Source organism: Pseudophryne corroboree, chromosome 5, assembly GCF_028390025.1.
Source record: "Pseudophryne corroboree isolate aPseCor3 chromosome 5, aPseCor3.hap2, whole genome shotgun sequence".
Lineage (NCBI taxonomy): Eukaryota > Metazoa > Chordata > Amphibia > Anura > Myobatrachidae > Pseudophryne > Pseudophryne corroboree.
The window spans coordinates 306977247-306998977 of NC_086448.1; the positions used below are offsets into that span (position 1 = coordinate 306977247).

The window sequence follows — 21731 nt, forward strand, 5'->3', positions numbered from 1 at the left end:
AATATTGTTCTAACCGATGCGCTGACTACCTTAATGTTTGTGGCAATGGAAATATCCTGTTGGTTCCAGAGGCCTTTTTTCAGGGATGCAAAGGCAGCTCTGACATAACCTATACAAAGATATAGATTTGCACCTGGCGCTGTCACTCACCAAAGTGAATGCAGCTGAACTCTGAGGGATGATCCCAACCCCTCCAAAAAGAATATGCAAACAAAATGAGACAGCGCTTCCCACTTTGGTTTTTAACTTTTTTATATATGTAAAGATAGTCACAAAAATACAAATACAAACATAAAGATACCGGCCAGTATCACACTAATAAAATACTGATTCGTATAATTGAAATTTAATCATAAAATATATGTACCAATTGATTCAAGATCTATCCTAAAAAAGCTTGCACTCAAATTAATATTATGTCATTTGATACTTGCATTGATATTGTACTAATAATAATTCATGCACAAAAATGCCCATACAGTATAAAGTGCAAAAGATGGAAAGCACTGTGTTAAAAGTCCAGATAATTAGCACAATGGATTAGTAAGCACCTGTAAGCAAGCATGCATTCCTTTTATCCAAGCAGCCTTCCAATCATCCCTATTTAAGGGATATATGGCGGAGTTAGTATTGTTATGTAGCCACACAAAGTTCTCTCAGCCCAAATGGATGAAGCAGAAATGATATAAATGATTTCCTGTAAGACTGCAAAGACTGGCAGCCCAATTGCCAAAGGATAGAAGCAAAGTTAATAAAATAGGTTAACCCACATCTTGCATTGATCCAGGATTAGAGCACATTTAACCAAAGCACTCAGCATAGATTTTATCCTTTCTGGCTGCACAAGCTAGCAGCATATATTTCAAAGGGTAACCAAGACTTTAAAACAACTCATTCCCCTGTGCACTGGGGTATGGATGAAAACAGTTCACCGGACGGTAAGTGGAGGTTGTGAGCCACACACCCGGTATTGCAGTGGGTGAAAGAGATTCTCCTAACTCACAACACCTGTCGTTGTCCCTCACAAACGCGTTTCTCCGCCTCAGGGTCCATTTTCAGCGGCTTCATCAGTGTCCGATGTATCTGCCAGTCTCCTTAGAACTTTAAATACTGGACTCGCCGGTTCGCGCATGCGCACTGCGCTCGTGGTTCAAGCCTCATTTCCAACTATACACACTGAGCATGTGCGGCCAACGGGTTTGTAATCCAAGCCTCCTTTTGATTTTCATTCATAAGGAACTCCTTATGCAGAACCTAATGCGCTTTCTAATTGCAGCTCCTTTGTACATGCATTATCTAAGGGGGTCATTCCGAGTTGTTCGCTCGCAAGTGGATTTTAGCAGATTTGCTCATGCTAAGCCGCCGCCTACTGGGAGTGAATCTTAGCATCTTAAAATTGCGAACGATGTATTCGCAATATTGCGATTACACACCTCGTAGCAGTTTCTGAGTAGCTCCAGACTTACTCGGCATCTGCGATCATTTCAGTGCTTGTCGTTCCTGGTTTGATGTCACAAACACACCCAGCGTTCGGCCAGACACCCCCCCGTTTCTCCGGCCACTCCTGCGTTTTTTCCGGAAACGGTAGCGTTTTTCCCCACACGCCCATAAAACGGCCTGTTTCCGCCCAGTAACACCCATTTCCTGTCAATCACATTACGATCGCCAGAACGATGAAAAAGCCGTGAGTAAAATTCCTAACTGCATAGCAAATTTACTTGGCACAGTCGCAGTGCGGACATTGCGCATGCGCATTAAGCGGAAAATCGCTGCGATGCGAAGATTTTTACCGAGCGAACAACTCGGAATGACCCCCTAAATTTGTGCAATCATGGCCATATGGTTTCAGCCTTTTTTTTTTAATGACCGGACAGCACATCAACAACCAGTATATCAATAAGGATTTTTTAAATAAACATATAATACATATAAAATGTATATACATATACGGTGAACTGTTTTCATCCATACCCCAGTGCACAGGGGAATGAGTTGTTTTAAAGTCCTGGTTACCCTTTGAAATATATGCTGCTAGCTTGTGCAGCCAGAAAGGATAAAATCTATGCTGAGTGCTTTGGCTAAATGTGCTCTAATCCTGGATCAATGCAAGATGTGGGTTAACCTATTTTATTAACTTTGCTTCTATCCTTTGGCAATTGGGCTGCCAGTCTTTGCAGTATTACAGGAAATCATTTATATCATTTCTGCTTCATCCATTTGGGCTGAAAGAACTTTGTGTGGCTACATAACAATACTAACTCCGCCATATATCCCTTAAATAGGGATGATTGGAAGGCTGCTTGGATAAAAGGAATGCATGCTTGCTTACAGGTGCTTACTAATCCATTGTGCTAATTATCTGGACTTTTAACACAGTGCTTTCCATCTTTTGCACTTTATACTGTTAGGGCATTTTTGTGCATGAATTATTATTAGTACAATATCAATGCAAGTATCAAATGATATAATATTAATTTGAGTGCAAGCTTTTTTAGGATAGATCTTGAATCAATTGGTACATATATTTTATGATTAAATTTCAATTATACCAATCAGTATTTTATTAGTGTGATACTGGCCGGTATCTTTATGTTTGTATTTGTATTTTTGTGACTATCTTTACATATATAAAAAAGTTAAAAACCAAAGTGGGAAGCGCTGTGTCATTTTGTTTGCATAACCTATACAACTTGTGATGTCGCTTGTTTACCATTGACAGTTGAGCCCAGGTATTTAAAGGTATCCACTTGTTCAATGATGTTTCCATCTAGGTTTAGCTGCACAGACGTAGTTCCAGTAATAATGTACTTGTGTTTTCTCTAACGTCCTAAGTGGATGCTGGGGACTCCGTCAGGACCATGTGGAATAGCGGCTCCGCAGGAGACAGGGCACAAAAATAAAGCTTTAGGATTAGGTGGTGTGTACTGGCTCCTCCCCCTATGACCCTCCTCCAAGCCTCAGTTAGGTTTTTGTGCCCGTCCGAGCAGGGTGCAATCTAGGTGGCTCTCCTAAAGAGCTGCTTAGAAAAAGTTTTTAGGTTTTTTATTTTCAGTGAGTCCTGCTGGCAACAGGCTCACTGCATCGAGGGACTTAGGGGAGAGAATTTAAACTCACCTGCGTGCAGGATGGATTGGATTCTTAGGCTACTGGACACCATTAGCTCCAGAGGGAGTCGGAACACAGGTCTCACCCTGGGGTTCGTCCCGGAGCCGCGCCGCCGACCCCCCTTACAGATGCTGAAGATTGAAGGTCCGGAAACAGGCGGCAGAAGGCTCTTCAGTCTTCATGAAGGTAGCGCACAGCACTTCAGCTGTGCGCCATTGTTGTCACACACTTCACACCAAGCGGTCACGGAGGGTGCAGGGAGCTGCTGGGGGCGCCCTGGGCAGCAATATTTAATACCTTTATGGCAAAAGAATACATCACATATAGCCATTGAGGCTATATGTATGTATTTAACCCATGCCAGTTATCTAAAACTATGGGAGAAAAACCCGCCGAAATAGGGGGCGGAGCTTATTCTCCTCAGCACACAGCGCCATTTTCCTGCTCAGCTCCGCTGTGAGGAAGGCTCCCAGGACTCTCCCCTGCACTGCACTACAGAAACAGGGTAAAACAGAGAGGGGGGGCATTTTTTTGGCGATATTTTGATATATTTAAGCTGCTATAAAGAACAACACTTATATAAGGTTGTTCCCATATATGTTATAGCGCTTGGGTGTGTGCTGGCAAACTCTCCCTCTGTCTCCCCAAAGGGCTAGTGGGGTCCTGTCTTCGATAAGAGCATTCCCTGTGTGTCTGCTGTGTGTCGGTACGTGTGTGTCGACATGTATGAGGACGATGTTGGTGTGGAGGCAGAGCAATTGCCGATAATGGTGATGTCACCCCCCCAGGGAGTCGACACCGGAATGGATGGCTTTGTTTATGGAATTACGTGATAATGTCAGCACATTACAAAAATCAGTTGACGACATGAGACGGCCGGCAAACCAGTTAGTACCTGCCCAGGCGTCTCAGACACCGTCAGGGGCTGTAAAGCGCCCTTTACCTCAGTCGGTCGACACAGACCCAGACACAGACACTGAATCTAGTGTCGACGGTGATGAAACAAACGTATTTTCAAGTAGGGCCACACGTTATATGATCACGGCAATGAAGGAGGCTTTGCATATCTCTGATACTGCAAGTACCACAAAAAGGGGTATTATGTGGGGGGTGAAAAAACTACCTGTAGTTTTTCCTGAATCAGAGGAATTAAATGATGTATGTGATGAAGCGTGGGTTAACCCAGATAGAAAAATGCTAATTTCAAAAAAGTTATTAGCATTATACCCTTACCCGCCAGAGGTTAGGGCGCGCTGGGAAACACCCCCTAGGGTGGATAAGGCGCTCACACGCTTATCAAAACAAGTGGCGTTACCGTCTCCTGATACGGCCGCCCTCAGGGATCCAGCTGATAGGAGAATGGAAACTACCCTAAAAAGTATATACACACATACTGGTGTTATACTGCGACCAGCCATCGCCTCAGCCTGGATGTGCAGTGCTGGGGTCGTCTGGTTGGATTCCCTGACTGAAAATATTGATACCCTGGATAGGGACAGTATTTTATTGACTATAGAGCAATTAAAGGATGCTTTCCTTTATATGCGAGATGCTCAGAGAGATATTTGCACTCTGGCATCGAGAGTAAATGCGATGTCCATATCTGCCAGAAGGAGTTTATGGACGCGACAGTGGTCAGGTGATGCGGATTCCAAACGACATATGGAAGTATTGCCGTATAAAGTGGAGGAATTATTTGGCGTCGGTCTATCGGATCTGGTGGCCACGGCAACTGCCGGAAAATCCACCTTTTTACCTCAGACCCCCTCCCAGCAGAAAAAGACACCGTCTTTTCAGCCGCAGTCCTTTCGGTCCTATAAGAACAAGCGGACAAAAGGACAGTCATATCTGCCTCGGGGCAGAGGAAGGGGTAAGAGAGGGCAGCAAGCAGCCCCTGCCCAGGAACAGAAGCCCTCCCAGGGTTCTGCAAAGCCCTCAGCATGACGCTGGGGCATTACAAGCGGACTCAGGAGCGGTGGGGGGTCGACTCAAGAATTTCAGCGCACAGTGGGCTTGCTCACAGGTGGACCCCTGGATTCTGCAGGTAGTATCTCAGGGTTACAGGTTGGAATTCGAGAAGTCTCCCCCTCGCCGGTTCCTAAAGTCTGCTTTGCCAACGTCTCCCTCAGACAGGGCGATGGTATTGGAAGCCATTCACAAGCTGTTTTCTCAGCAGGTGATAGTCAAGGTACCCCTCCTACAACAGGGAAAGGGGTATTACTCCACGCTATTTGTGGTACCGAAGCCAGACGGCTCGGTAAGACCTATTCTAAATCTGAAATCTTTGAACCTGTACATACAAAAATTCAAGTTCAAGATGGAGTCACTCAGAGCAGTGATAGCGAATCTGGAAGAAGGGGACTTTATGGTGTCCCTGGACATAAAGGATGCTTACCTGCATGTCCCAATTTGCCCTTCACATCAAGGGTACCTCAGGTTCGTGGTGCAAAACTGTCATTATCAGTTTCAGACGCTGCCGTTTGGATTGTCCACGGCACCTCGGGTCTTTACCAAGGTAATGGCCGAAATGATGATTCTTCTGCGAAGAAGAGGCGTATTAATTATCCCTTACTTGGACGATCTCCTGATAAGGGCAAGGTCCAGAGAACAGCTGGAGGACGGAGTAGCACTAACCCAACTAGTGCTGCAACAACACGGGTGGATTCTGAATTTTCCAAAATCTCAGTTGACCCCGACGACACGTCTGCTGTTCCTGGGAATGATTCTGGACACGGTTCAGAAAAAGGTGTTTCTTCCGGAGGAGAAAGCCAGGGAGTTATCCGAACTTGTCAGGAACCTCCTAAAACCAGGGAAAGTGTCTGTGCATCAATGCACAAGAGTCCTGGGAAAGATGGTGGCTTCTTACGAAGCGATTCCATTCGGCAGATTCCACGCACGAACTTTTCAGTGGGATCTGCTGGACAAATGGTCCGGATCGCATCTGCAGATGCATCAGCGGATAACCTTATCGCCACGGACAAGGGTGTCTCTTCTGTGGTGGTTGCAGAGTGCTCATCTGTTAGAGGGCCGCAGATTCGGCATACAGGACTGGGTCCTGGTGACCACGGATGCCAGTCTGAGAGGCTGGGGAGCGGTCACACAGGGAAGAAACTCCCAGGGAGTATGGTCAAGCCTGGAGATGTCTCTTCACATAAATATACTGGAGCTAAGAGCGATTTACAATGCTCTAGGTCTGGCAAAACCCCTGCTTCAGGGTCAGCCGGTGTTGATCCAGTCGGACAACATCACGGCAGTCGCCCACGTAAACAGACAGGGCGGCACAAGAAGCAGGACAGCAATGGCAGAAGCTGCAAGGATTCTTCGCTGGGCGGAAGATCATGTGATAGCACTGTCAGCAGTATTCATTCCGGGAGTGGACAACTGGGAAGCAGACTTCCTCAGCAGACACGATCTACACCCGGGAGAGTGGGGACTTCATCCAGAAGTCTTCCACATGATTGTGAACCGTTGGGAAAAACCAATGGTGGATATGATGGCGTCCCGCCTCAACAAAAAACTGGACAGGTATTGCGCCAGGTCAAGAGACCCTCAGGCAATAGCTGTGGACGCTCTGGTAACACCGTGGGTGTTCCAGTCAGTGTATGTGTTCCCTCCTCTGCCTCTCATACCAAAGGTACTGAGAATTATACGGCAAAAGGGAGTAAGAACGATACTAGTGGCTCCGGATTGGCCAAGAAGAACTTGGTACCCGGAACTTCAAGAGATGCTCACGGAGGATCCGTGGCCTCTACCTCTAAGACCGGACCTGCTTCAGCAGGGACCGTGTCTATTCCAAGACTTACCGCGGCTGCGTTTGACGGCATGGCGGTTGAACGCCGAATTCTAAGGGAAAAAGGCATTCCGGAAGAGGTCATTCCTACACTGGTAAAAGCCAGGAAGGAGGTGACTGCACAACATTATCACCGCATTTGGAGAAAATATGTTGCGTGGTGTGAGGCCAGGAAGGCCCCCACGGAGGAATTTCAACTGGGTCGATTCCTACATTTCCTGCAAACAGGATTGTCTATGGGCCTCAAATTGGGGTCCATTAAGGTTCAAATTTCGGCCCTGTCGATTTTCTTCCAGAAAGAATTGGCTTCAGTTCCTGAAGTCCAGACTTTTGTAAAAGGAGTACTACATATACAGCCCCCGGTTGTGCCCCCAGTGGCACCGTGGGATCTTAATGTAGTCTTGGATTTTCTCAAATCCCATTGGTTTGAGCCGCTCAAATCGGTGGAGTTGAAGTATCTTACATGGAAAGTAACCATGCTACTGGCCCTGGCTTCAGCCAGGAGAGTATCAGAATTGGCGGCTTTATCATATAAGAGCCCATATCTGATTTTCCATACGGACAGGGCAGAACTGCGGACACGTCCTCATTTTCTGCCTAATGTGGTGTCAGCGTTTCACCTGAACCAGCCTATTGTGGTGCCTGCGGCTACTAACGATTTGGAGGATTCCAAGTTGTTGGACGTGGTCCGGGCATTGAAAATATATATTTCAAGAACGGCGGGAGTCAGAAAGTCTGACTCACTGTTTATATTGTATGCACCCAACAAGATGGGTGCTCCTGCTTCTAAGCAGACGATTGCTCGTTGGATTTGTAGCACAATTCAACTTGCACATTCTGTGGCAGGCTTGCCACAACCTAAATCTGTCAAGGCCCATTCCACAAGGAAAGTGGGCTCATCCTGGGCGGCTGCCCGGGGGGTCTCGGCATTACAACTCTGCCGAGCTGCTACTTGGTCAGGGGCAAACACATTTGCAAAATTCTACAGATTTGATACCCTGGCTGAGGAGGACCTTGAGTTCTCTCATTCGGTGCTGCAGAGTCATCCGCACTCTCCCGCCCGTTTGGGAGCTTTGGTATAATCCCCATGGTCCTGACGGAGTCCCCAGCATCCACTTAGGACGTTAGAGAAAATAAGAATTTACTTACCGATAATTCTATTTCTCGTAGTCCGTAGTGGATGCTGGGCGCCCATCCCAAGTGCGGATTGTCTGCAATACTTGTACATAGTTATTGTTACAAACAAATTCGGGTTGTTATTGTTGTGAGCCGTCTGTTCAGAGGCTCCTACGTTTGTCATACTGTTAACTGGGTTCAGATCACAAGTTATACGGTGTGATTGGTGTGGCTGGTATGAGTCTTACCCGGGATTCAATATCCTTCCTTATTGTGTACGCTCGTCCGGGCACAGTATCCTAACTGAGGCTTGGAGGAGGGTCATAGGGGGAGGAGCCAGTACACACCACCTAATCCTAAAGCTTTATTTTTGTGCCCTGTCTCCTGCGGAGCCGCTATTCCCCATGGTCCTGACGGAGTCCCCAGCATCCACTACGGACTACGAGAAATAGAATTATCGGTAAGTAAATTCTTATTATTTCACATTTATTTGTAAGCCAAGCTTTGCTGTATGGGACATTAAGGCCCTCATTCCGAGTTGTTCGCTCGGTATTTTTCATCGCATCGCAGTGAAAATCCGCTTAGTACGCATGCGCAATGTTCGCACTGCGACTGCGCCAAGTAACTTTACTATGAAGAAAGTAATTTTACTCACGGCTTTTTCATCGCTCCGGCGATCGTAATGTGATTGACAGGAAATGGGTGTTACTGGGCGGAAACACGGCGTTTCAGGGGCGTGTGGCTGAAAACGCTACCGTTTCCGGAAAAAACGCAGGAGTGGCCGGGGAAACGGTGGGAGTGCCTGGGCGAACGCTGGGTGTGTTTGTGACGTCAACCAGGAACGACAAGCACTGAACTGATCGCACAGGCAGAGTAAGTCTGAAGCTACTCTGAAACTGCTAAGTAGTTAGTAATCGCAATATTGCGAATACATCGGTCGCAATTTTAAGAAGCTAAGATTCACTCCCAGTAGGCGGCGGCTTAGCGTGTGTAACTCTGCTAAATTCGCCTTGCGACCGATCAACTCGGAATGAGGGCCTAAGTTCACATGTTTTACTTTGTTTGATCCGTTATTGTGAGGAGCTTGAAGCACCTTGTTATGTGAGATTTCACATTTAAAGTCAACAAAAACTAGAAAATGTTCTTTCTTTGATTGTAGGCATGATTTGAGTATTTACCTGATAGTGAAAATATTTTCACTGCATCCTCTACTGGCCCTACATCCAGCTTGTTGTTCCCTACAGTTGCTTTCTCTTGTTTTTCGTAGCCTTCAGTGTATAATTGATGATATTTTGCTGTATGTTGGGGGTCATTCCGAGTTGTTCGCTCGTTGCCGATTTTCGCAACGGAGCGATTAAGGCGAAATTGCGCATGCGCTAAGTATTTTTGCTCAAAACTTAGTAGATTTACTCACGTCCGAACTAAGAATTTTCATCGTTGAAGTGATCGGAGTGTGATTGACAGGAAGTGGGTGTTTCTGGGCGGAAACTGACCGTTTTCTGGGAGTGTGCGGAAAAACGCAGGCGTGCCAGGATAAAACGCGGGAGTGGCTGGAGAAACGGGGGAGTGGCTGGCCGAACGCAGGGCGTGTTTGTGACGTCAAACCAGGAATGAAACGGGCTGAGCTGATCGCAATGTAGGAGTAAGTCTCAAGCTACTCAGAAACTGCAAAGAATTTTCTATTCGCAATTCTGCTAATCTTTCGTTCGCAAATCTGCTAAACTAAGATACACTCCCAGAGGGCAGCGGCCTAGTGTGTGCAATGCTGCTAAAATCTGCTAGCGAGCGAACAACTCGGAATGACCCCCGTTGTTAGTAAACTTATACCTCTGTAGTTTTTACAGTGTGTAGGGTCACTTATTTTGTTAATGGAAGTTATTATGGCATCTTTAAAATCTTTCCAGGCAATTGAATACAGTGTATATGTCTCAATGTTTGTTTACGATTACCTGTCATCCTGCTTAAAGCTTCTGTTGGATATTATCAATGCCTTGTGCTTTTCCATTCCTCAGCTTTTTAATTGCTTGTCTAACTTTGTCTGCATTTGGGGGATATCCGTTATTTCACTACAATATTGAAGCTAATTGTTTTACAGTAACTCAGTTTTCAAGCCTGCGGCAATTTAATAGGTGCTTAAAGTGTTCCTACCATCTTTCAAGTTTGCTGCTCATCGGGATGTAGTTATGTGACTGGCGGTCACAATACCACACCTACATCCCATCCCCTCACTATCCCGATGGTCGGCATGCCGGCCAGCAGCGACGATTCCCACTCGGGGGTGTCCACGACACCCATAGAGTGGGAATTGAACCTGTGGCGAGCGCAGGGGGCTTCGTTGCGCTCGCCTGTCGCCGGCAATATAACAGCCGGGATCCCGACGTCTGTATTGTGACCGATGGTCTCCTGACTGCCGGTCACACATATCCGACCCTGCTCATTGATTTAATATGTTGGCCATTTAGATTTTTGACTTTGTGGTGGAAATTCTAAATTTTCCATTGCAGCTGCATAATATACTGTACAGCAGCTGTGAATCATGCTCTCTACTTCCATTTCTTGGGCCTTTCCTTTCTACCATACTTCTTTATCTGCTTAGAGTTGTTTAATTTGTCTATTCAGGTGCAGGTAGAGTTTATGGTTGATGTTTTCAACTTGCACACGTTTTCCTCTAAGTCTAAGGTGTTGTTAGAGATCCATGGTTTGATCTTTCTCTGTTTAAGTGGGCATGTCTGTCTGAGGGACTTAGTTGTTGCCATTTTTGTCAGTGGCGGAACTTGTGAGTGGTGCAACAATATAATTTGGGCCCACCTCTTCCACCCTAACCCAAGTTAACAATATGGGTTAACACAATATGGGTTAACAATCAGTGGGTGACAGGGAGGGTGGGAGGCAGAGGGTGACAACGGAAGGCAAGGGGAGGATATTGGAATACAGGGGGAGGCAGAGGGTGACCGGGTGAGTCAGGGGGTGACAGGGATAGACAGTGGGTGACCGGTGCTAGCACAATGTCCTATGTGGTGTGAAGAACAGGGGGCATGCACCTTAGTGAAGGTAGGAACACAGTGGCCTCTGCTCTGTCACCCCTTGTGCTTTCTTCATTTTAGTACTCAGGCAGACTCTGACAGTGCCAGTTACACTGGGTGTGAGCTGCCTTTAATTCACAGACAGCAGTAAATTAAAAATAAATAAATGTACAGCTGTCTGTTAATGAGAGGCAGTACAGATGAAGCCATGCTAATCGTGGCTCCATCTGCAACTGAGTGCACCCGGCGAGGCGGCCTCCCGGGCACGAATGGGACGCGCGTATGTGTCATTCAAAGTGAATGGGAGCGTCTCTGTGCGCTCGGTGTTGTGCCTAGGCGCGGACGCCCCCGCCTGTGATGTAGCTTCTCCATCTGCATGTGGCTGTGATCATCAGCGCTGATAGGTGGCAGGAGTATTCTTTCATAATGTGCTGGAAAGACCTACGTTTGGTGATGGTATGCATCGAGAAGTCTGGGAATAAGTGTAAGCCATCGAGGACGTCCGTGTCCTCCTCCGAACGAGCAGCTCGGAGAATATCCTCTTTAATGTGACGTAAAAGAGTATCCCGGGGAGAGCTTACAGGAGGGGAGTGAGGCTTCAGGAGACGATGTATCAGATCAATCAAGAGGTCACGATCCTCCACAGAAGGCAACAATTTCTCGAATACATTCAGAGCAAAGTCCTGGAGTGCATCGTTAGTCACAGATTCTAGAACACCCCTGATCTTGATATCATTCCTCCTGGACCTGTCTTCCATGTAGGCAAGCTTATCTTTAACTGCTGAGAGCTCGGCTAGAGTCGAATTGTGTGAGGTGAGAAGATTATTTTGAGAGGAGATCAGGTCTTGTATCGTATTCTCCAAATTATTGGTACGATCTCCAATATCCGCCACTTCACTATGGAGTGGCCTGGAAGTCAGATGTAATATCGGACCGGAGCGCTTGGAGCATCACATGTAGCGTGCGGACTGTAAGCAGAGCATCAGCAGGTGGGTTGGAACTAGAGTCCGAGGCAGGTGATGAAGCAGCCATAGAAATTGATGCAGCAAGAGACTTCCTGATGGGCGCAGCTTCAGGAGATTTCTGAGCAATAAATCTAACGGGAGGAGCCAGCGTGGAGAGCTTGCCCCGTTTGACGGGCATGATGGCCGATCAGGAGATAAATTAGCCAGTAGCAGTAGAAGAATCAATGGTACGTAAGCAAGCAAAGCCAGATCATGCAGGAAATAGTAGCTGAGGTCTCATGGGTGCGAGGAAGGAGAGTCACATAATCAGCATGATGGAGTAAGGAATCATAGGAATAGCAGCCGCACGGAGGACACAGGCAGGGTACTCACAATCAGCCACTCACCAGAGGGATTCTTGCAGCAGGCGGACCAAAAGGCATGAGACTGGGCACAGTGTAGAAGTATAGCAGGGAAGGTAGTATGCTGGTATTCCACTGCAGGTTATATCACTCCCAAAAAGATGGCCCTGCTATGAGGGTTGTCACAGCCCTGTGTAATATGAAAAGGCACATGGCTGGGCTGGAGGCAGTAGTGTATGGGCTCCCTCACCCGGTATTAAGTACAGGAAGAGTGGTCCAGGGCAGTCAGATCCGGACGCTGCAGGGTTTCAAAGATGGCTGCCAGCACACTTCTCCAGAGTAGAAGGAGAGCCAAACTGCCAGAGCCTACATTAGCAATCCACCAGCAGGACACCTGCCAGGAGTCAGGTATTGGGGACACCCAGGCACTGTGCCGCTCAGAGGGGGCACAGAACGGGCTCCACAGCAATCCGGAGCCTGCGGCCGGGCACCACAGTTTAGGCAAGGCCACGGCTTTAGGCGGCGGAGCAGGCCGCGACCGCAGGAGACAGCAGAGAGCGCTGCTGGCAGCCGGGAGAGGAGCACCGGGGTCACCCAGGTGTAACGTCAGACTCGGGGACCGGGAGAAGGAGCGGAGACCCCAGGTGAGAGGTGATGAAGGCTGGGCAGCAGGAGCTCACAGGGAACACGTCCTTCTCCATGGAGTGCTAAGCCACACCCCCGGCAGGACTATTCTATCAGTTCGGCACACACAAGATCAGCCCTGCTTACCTAAGGTAAGGAGCTTGTCCCTCAGGCAGTGGGGCCCACCCTGCTCTCTGCACCGGGCCATTCATCCAACAGTGGTCTGCGGGAGCACCAGGGGATAACTCTGGTCTGGGCAGCAGTGGGCCCCTTAGCCCTCAGGGGCCCTGGTGCAATGCACCTGCTGAACCAATGGTATTTCTGCCTCTGGTTTCTGTGTCAGTCCAGCTGTGATTTACATAATCATTAGGTGATAGGGATGTGGATCTGTTTTTGAGCAGAATTTGAAATTTCACATGTGTATTGAGGTGTTTTAATGCGTTAAAGTCTAAAATTGATGAGGGTTTCAAGGAGTTTGGTGCTTTTAGGTGGATTTTTAACTTTGCTGTTACTAAATGATGATCTGACACAATTGATGCTCCACGCATTGCTCTCATGTCATGGAAACTGTTTTGGATAAGGAAATAGTACAGCAGTCTCTTTCATTGTTGGAGAATCATGTTAAGAGATGGTTTTGTGAGTATTGGAATCAGGTATTACATATTGCAAAATTGTTATGTTAGGCAAATGTAGGTAAGTGAAGACCATTATCAATTAGGGGACAGCATCTGTATGGGCCTAGTGTTTCATACCCAGCAGTTCAGGGCTCGTTTGTGCATTCAGATCGCCACATACTATGGTTATGTGATTTCCATATTAGTACCAGTCTAAAATTGTCTGCAGTTTATTGTAGAAAATGACTAAAGATCTTTGTCTTGGTCATTGCTTGGCTTTGTTGGTGCATGGGCTCCAATCAAGGCCATGGGCACGGTTAGAGAGTTCTAGAATAGCAATTTATCTGGGGGGAAAAAGGGTGGTCAGGGATTTCTGAGGCTTTATCTCAAGTGGGAAAGCAATAATGCAATAATGGAAACAACTGTCATTGTGAGCAGGGCTGAATAGCCCATTAGGCCGTTTATTACTATATAATGAAGGCGCACAATAATATTGATAAGATGGAACACAAATTGTTTGCTCTCAATCAAAGCACATACCAGGCTGCTGTTATTAAAATTAATTCAATTAAAAGACAAATAATCACATATAAACAGAAAGAAGTGGGAATTCAGTATAGCCGTGAAGTAGCTCAGCAGCTAAATATGTGTTTGCAAACATGTGTGACTAATTCTCTGAATTTCTATTACCAGATAGGTTCAAGTATGGTTACAGGTAATTTTTAGTGTGCTGAAAGGAAATTTAGGGGTGAGGATTTGCACCAGTGACGTGCGGTGCGGTCAATGACTGGGGAGGCACTGGCTTCTCCAGTACATCCTCAGCAGCACAAAGTAGTGCCCCCCTGTAGTGCCAGTTTCACATAGTGCCCCCTTTAGTGCCAGTTACACATAGTTACCCCCTCTGTAGTGTCAGTTACACATAGTGACCCCCCCTGTATTGCCAGTTACACATAGTGACCCCTCCTGTAGTGCCAGTTACACATAGTGACCCCTCCTATAGTGCCAGTTACACATGGTGACCACTCCTATAGTGCCAGTTACACATGGTGACCACTCCTATAGTGCCAGTTACACATAGGGAACCCCCCTGTAGTGCCAGTTACACATAGTGACCCCTCCTGTAGTGCCAGTTACACATGGTGACCCCTCCTATAGTGCCAGCTACACATGGTGACCCCTCCTATAGTGCCAGTTACACGTAGGGAAGCCCCCCTGTAGTGCCAGTTACACACAGTGACCCCTCCTATAGTGCCAGCTACACATGGTGACCCCTCCTATAGTGCCAGTTACACGTAGGGAAGCCCCCCTGCAGTGCCAGTTACACATGGTGACCCCTCCTATAGTGCCAGCTACACGTGGTGACCCCTCCTATAGTGCCAGTTACACATAGTGACCCCTCCTATAGTGCCAGCTACACATGGTGACCCCTCCTATAGTGCCAGCTACACGTGGTGACCCCTCCTATAGTGCCAGTTACACGTGGTGACCCCTCCTATAGTGCCAGCTACACATGGTGACCCCTCCTATAGTGCCAGCTACACGTGGTGACCCCTCCTATAGTGCCAGTTACACATAGGGAACCCCCCTGTAGTGCCAGTTACACATAGTGACCCCTCCTGTAGTGCCAGTTACACATGGTGACCCCTCCTATAGTGCCAGCTACACATGGTGACCCCTCCTATAGTGCCAGTTACACGTAGGGAAGCCACCCTGCGTGTGCCAGTTACCAGTTACACATGGTGACCCCTCCTATAGTGCCAGCTACACATGGTGACCCCTCCTATAGTGCCAGTTACACGTAGGGAAGCCCCCCTGTAGTGCCAGTTACACATGGTGACCCCTCCTATAGTGCCAGTTACACGTAGGGAAGCCCCCCTGTAGTGCCAGTTACACATAGTGACCCCTCCTATAGTGCCAGCTACACATGGTGACCCCTCCTATAGTGCCAGCTACACGTGGTGACCCCTCCTATAATGCCAGCTACACATAGTGACCCCCTGTAGTGCCAGTTACACATGGTGACCCCTCCTATAGTGCCAGTTACACATAGTGACCCCTCCTGTAGTGCCAGTTACACATGGTGACCCCTGCTATAGTGCCAGTTACACATGGTGACCCCTCCTGTAGTGCCAGCTACATGTGGTGACCCCTCCTGTAGTGCCAGCTACACGTGGTGACCCCACCTATAGTGCCAGCTACACATAGTGACCCCCCTGTAGTGCCAGCTACACATAGTGACCCCCCTGTAGTGCCAGTTACACGTGGTGACCCCTGTCTTGGATGTGGGGATGAGCTACCCTACCTGCCCACACTACTTCAAGTCACCAGCCCCTCTCACCTGCATCCTGGCAGAGTCGCCGGCGGGACAGTGCAGGTGGGAGGCCGGTGCTGCTGCTGAGTGTACTGCCTGAGGAGGTGGAGAGCGCCAACCGCCGCTGCTCTGAGTTTCCCGACGCCACCTCTGTGCCCGCTGCCACGTATTGGATGCTGCTGTGCTTTACTCTCCCCGCTGCTTTCAGTTGCGCCTGCACTGTAAAAGATCACCAGGCGCGGGCGGCGCCGGCTACTTCAGGCTCCCACTACCAACAGCAGCAGCAGGTGAGGAGTCAGGACCCATTGATTGGCAGCTCCGAGTCCCTTGTCCCGCTGCCGCTTATGGGTGATTGGACCAGCGGATCCAGCAGTGGATCCGCTGTCCAATCACAAGTGCCTCGGTGACAGGGGCGTGCTTACTGTCACGAGGCACTTCTATAGGTGCCGCTTTTTTCAATTTTTTCAATAAGCTTTTACAGCCCTCTGCTTGGCCCCGCCCCCCTCACTATCCCATTCTCATTGTCTACGGGAGGCACTGCTATCAGTGCCTCCCGAACTACTTTAATAAATTACAATGATTGCAATAATATAAAGAGAATACTTATGACACAGAATCTGTGTCATAACAGTATCTTCTTTGTATTATCTTAATCATTAATGACAGGGGAGTGACAGGGGAGGCACTGCCTCCCCTGACTGCACGTCCCTGATTTGCACCCCCCCTCTCTCTGTATGTTGTTTGTCTGTGACCCCTCCCACCTTTCCAGCACCTGATACATAATTATTTCCAGGAATGACCGAGCAACTAACATTGTTTGTCTGCTTGTGTGCGAGAGGCATTGAATGGGAGCAGTATTTGGAAGGCATGCTGTTCCTTGTATTGCCAATGGGAGATCCTGGGGGTGGCTCCCGGTTAAGTTAGCTCTCTGTCTGGATGTGTCTTAGTAATAGCCTTTATCATGAGGCCTACTGTGACAAATTACATGGCCCTATGTGGGCACTGCTATTATGTAGTGTTAGGACTGCTGATATCGGAGAATCCGTGAAGTGGCCCAGCAGCTAAACATCTGTTTGCAAACATGTGTGACTAATTCTCTGAATTTGCACCCCCCCAATCTCTGTTTGTTGTATGTCTGTGACCCCTCCTCCCTTTCCAGCACCTGATACATAATTATCTCCAGGAATGACCAAGCAACTACCATTGTTTGTCTGCATATATATGTCCCAACAAGGATTAGATGACGATTAGTAATTAACTAATTGCTGGTTAAATTCAGGCAGGTGTTAGTTAGCATGCACATGCAGTCCATAGGTAAACTTGGTATAGAATTAAAAACAAGCACTTGGTATATTTATACTTCACCCATTAAATAGGTATATCTCCTGTTATGGATGGCCCCTCTGATGAAGCCGCCGTTCAATCAGGAGGGGATACGTGTCAGGTAACGTAAGCAACGAGTGAACCGCAGGTGGAACGCAAAACCGGAAGCCAGAAGCCCCGAATCCGGAACTTGCGGCATGGATCGTAGCCATCATTCCCCGGTTCTCTGGAGCCACTGCACATCCTCCACACACAGCGCATTGAGCCCACTACTCTTCAGGAGTTGCTGCACAGTCTGTACATACAGTGCCTTGTGCAAACCAGCCTCACTCTCTCCATAATAACCGGGATTTCAACCCTATAACCAGGATTTTCAAATACATAAAACGGAGAGCATAGGAGAAGGTTTGGCATACCATCCATAACAGGAGATATACCTATTTAATGGGTGAAGTATAAATATACCAAGTGCCTGTTTCTAATTCTATACCAAGTTTACCTGTAGACTGCATGTGCATGCTAACACCTGCCTGAATTTAACCGGCAATCAGTTAATTACTAATCGACATCTAATCCTTGTGTTGACATATAGCGCTACTGAATTCCCACTTGTTGCTTATGTTTATATGTGATAATTTGTCTTTTAATTGAATTGATTTCAATAATAATTTTTTAAAATATAGTAAATATTGGTGTATAATCAAACAATTTGTGTTCCATCTTATCTATATTATTGTGCACCTTCATTATATAGTAATTGTCTTATATGTATTGTGGTTGGTGGATATCCAGATCCACCATGTGAAGGCAGCCAATAGATGATGATTAATGTCCTTCATTAATTAAATAAATAATTAATTAATGAAATAATTATATTTATATAGTTCTATTTATCTTTTAACCTAGCGCCCACTTTTCTATATGTTATTATTTTCCATTAGGCAGTTTAGGTTAGGTGCATAGGGCCCAGTGGATCCTAGGGGGAATGCCAGTGACTTGTTGCCAACCATTTACCTTTAATGTACTTGTTTTCATAAATAATACCTTCCTTTTTAGCAGACAGAGGGCCTTATTCAGCTTCAGTTGCAAAATCGCAAATCGGGAGATTATCGGCAGGTTGCGTGTGCGCTGCGAATGCATTATGCATGTGCAAAGTCTAAATTGTGATCACAGTTTAGTGAAATACAATCGCAATTTGATTGACAGGAAGTGACCGTTCGTGGGTGTTGACAAGGTGTTTAGGGAAGAGTGGTTGGGAAAACGCAGGTGGATCATGGCTGGTTTTTTGGGGCATGTATCTGACGTCAGTTACAATGGAATGCGACTAATAACATAGCGCCGGTGCGACTGCATTCTTACACTGAGTAGCCCTGGGTCAACCGCAATTGTCGATGGTACTCGATTTTTGTGTATGCATCGCAATTATGCAAATGCATTCACAATTTTGCGATTGCATCTGTTGGCGTCTTTTACCTTTCTGGGTGGCTCTTTAAATCGATTTATTTTTTTTTTTAGCAAAAGCAGGATTGAGTAAAATCCCAATTTCTGTCTCAATAGCGATCCAAGCTGAATGAGGTCCAGAGTCCAGAGACCGGGTAAGGGAGACTGCAAATTTTGGTCATGCCCCATATTTAGCCTTTGAAGGGTTAATGGCAGTATGAAGATTCTGGCCCAGCAGCTACAATGGGAATGCAGCAGGGGCTGTTTTCCTGCTGCAGTTTCTTTTATCGGCTTCGGTCGCAGGCATCAAGGGTTAGAGTAGTATCTGGTGATTCCTGATTGTGGGAAATGACTACCTCTGTAGATGTAAGAAAGTTGTGCTTTGAACTGCACGCATTTTGGCTCTACAATAGCTCAATTTGTTTTAGAGCTGCACAAAAAAAAATGAAGAACTAGGATCTAATGGTAAATTTCATATGCAGCCCTTTTCAAAGCTGCTGTACCTTTGACTGCTGGATTTAAATGGGCAATAATACAGCAACTGAAACCACGTGCGGCGGCTTTTAAATAGTAAATGTACCACTGAATCCTTTTTCCAGACTTTTACTTAGTAGATGAACAAAAATGTGTTCCCCAACTATTGCGTCTGTTTCTATAAACTGTACTAAGGGGTAGATAAGTTGTGCCGTGCACTTTCTTCCGGGTAAATTGCCCGGAGCTATTCAATTAGATACCCAAAACCAATCTCAAGATAGCAGTTAACTCTGATTCTGATTGACCTTCCATTTCCATTTATGAATATGTGTGTAAAGAAAAAGTATTGTTGCCTATAAAGGTCATCTTTTTAGGTTTTCCCCTTTTTTTAAACTGATTTTTCTCGTTCTGTTTAAAAAATTCTCACATATTATATTTCATATGTAAATAGTTTAGATGTTTTGAATTTCATTGTGCTGCTTTTTCACAGTCATCTCTCCCCCTAGGTGTCCTGTCTGGTTGGTCACAACTTCTCTGGCATTTTCACCATCCTACGGCCATACATAACCAAAGATACCTGCTGAACTGTGAGTGTAATTATTTATGCGTAATGGACTATGACTCTTGCTTCATTCTTTTCATGGGGTAATAATCCAGAAACCGTGGTCACTGCAGAGACTATAAAATACACCCTGGTGACGGGGGAGTATATTGCTGGTCCCATGGGGACCTTTAGCCTCCAAAAGGAGCAAAGTCCTTACAATATGTACAGGTGGTATCCGGACTCCAGGTCGACATCAAAAAGGTCGACACACCTTAGGTCGACACCAATTGGTCGACACACCTTAGGTCGACAGGAACAAGGTCAACATGGAAAAAGGTCGAGATGAGTTTTTCACGTTTTTTTTCTATTTTGGAACCTTTTCTTACTTAACAATCCACGTGGACTACGATTGGAACGGTAATCTGTGCCGAGCGAAGCGGTAGCGATGCGAGGGGACGCGGTGCACTAATTGGGGTTCCCGGTCACTCTACGAAGAAAACAACACCAAAAAAACATTAAAAAAATCATGTCAACCTTTTTTCCATGTCGACCTTGTTCATGTCGGCATTTTGTACATGTCGACCTAAGGTGTGTCGACCAATTGGCGTCGACCTGGAGTCCCAGACCCGTACAGGTGGAGCTCAACTAATCTGAATCTATCTAGACAGAAATGGTCGTGGGACCAACGTTTGTTTGTAAACTACATAATATGTCTTTGTTTGTTCCTGAAAGTGTGTTGCTGCAAATCTTTCCCTGAGCTGGTTGGGTTAGTGTGCGTACATATTGATGTACTGTGTGTATACTGTACTAGAGAAGAGTATGAATCTTTGAGCAGAAAATGAGCAGATCATAAAGATGTGTTAAAAACAAAATAAAACACCCTGTTTCAAACTCTGTACTCCTTATAGACCTCAGCGAGTTCCTAGCGAGTCTGACTTAAAGCTACAATAATTTAAAAGGCAAAGCCAGATCGGTTTTGGTACAGTTACTCCCTAGTCCTCACAAATCCTACAATTTGAGAAATGTAATCTCATGACAAATTACAGCAATAACTTGAGCAGTGATTTGGCTACCTTTTCAGTGACGTTTGAAAGCATTTGTTTATATTCAGTTTGCATCAGCATAGCAGTGGAGAGACCTTGATTATTTTCTTTTCTGTTATAGAAGGCACTACTATTTTGCTGATGGTAGAGTCATGAACTTTAATATTTACAGTCTTAAAATAGGCCTGTAGATCCTAATGTGTAGCTTTCTGGTTATTTGCCCTCCTGGGAAGCTTGGCAGTGGTCTGCAGTGTTTTCCATTTAGAAATAATCTCTGTAATCGCTGATCAATGATAGAGTTCATATTGTTTCGAAATGGACCTGTAATTCTTCCCAGACAATGGGCGGTGACAATTGCTTCCAGAGAACTGCCAAAGTTTCTGCTTTTATATATAAGGAGTGGTAGCACAAAGTTCTTAGCCTTTCCGACGGACGGCTTGCGCTTTCCCATGGATGCCGCAAGTCTTCCAAGGAAGCAGCAGTGATCGCAACGCCAACAACAGCAAAATTAGCCCCTTTGTCACGTGACCTTGCATTCCTAATATGTTAGGACTTGGTAAGGACCGGATAACTGAAGGCAGAACAGATGGCATTTGTGCCTCACAGCACTGAGGTAATGGGTTCGATTCCCACCATGGCCCTAACTGTGTGGAGTTTGTATATTCTCCCCATACTTGCATGGGTTTCCTCCGGGTACTCCGGTTTCCTTCCACAATCCGAAAAAATATATTGGTAGGTTAATAACTTCAAGTTGTATTTAAAATTCACCTGTTTTTGTACTGTCTGTGCTAATACCTGATGTAGCTGGCAGAGCATGCTGGATCATGTAGTGTATCCAAAGCTGATGAGCTGCAAGTTGATTATAACCTTTACTGTACTCACCTAAAAATGCTATGATCCATTACAGCAGCCTGGACACTCTGTGGCTCTCTAGCTGTTGTGATATTACACTTTCCAACGTGCCCTGTCACCGTTTTAGCATTCCCTAAAGCAAAATGGTGGCAGGGCATGCTGGAGA

At 46.4% G+C, this 21731-nt stretch overlaps 1 protein-coding gene across 4 annotated transcripts in view; it reads left to right on the forward strand.

Annotated features, from left to right (window-relative positions):
• Nucleotides 1–21731, forward strand: part of LOC134927671 (cytochrome c oxidase assembly factor 1 homolog) — a 386285-nt gene that overhangs the window by 30969 nt on the left and 333585 nt on the right. For all 4 annotated transcript variants that reach the window (XM_063922458.1, XM_063922457.1, XM_063922464.1 and 1 more), the window contains exon 2: nt 19633–19713. The gene's annotated coding sequence lies outside the window, so the exon portion shown is untranslated. The remainder of the gene's footprint in view (nt 1–19632; nt 19714–21731) is intronic.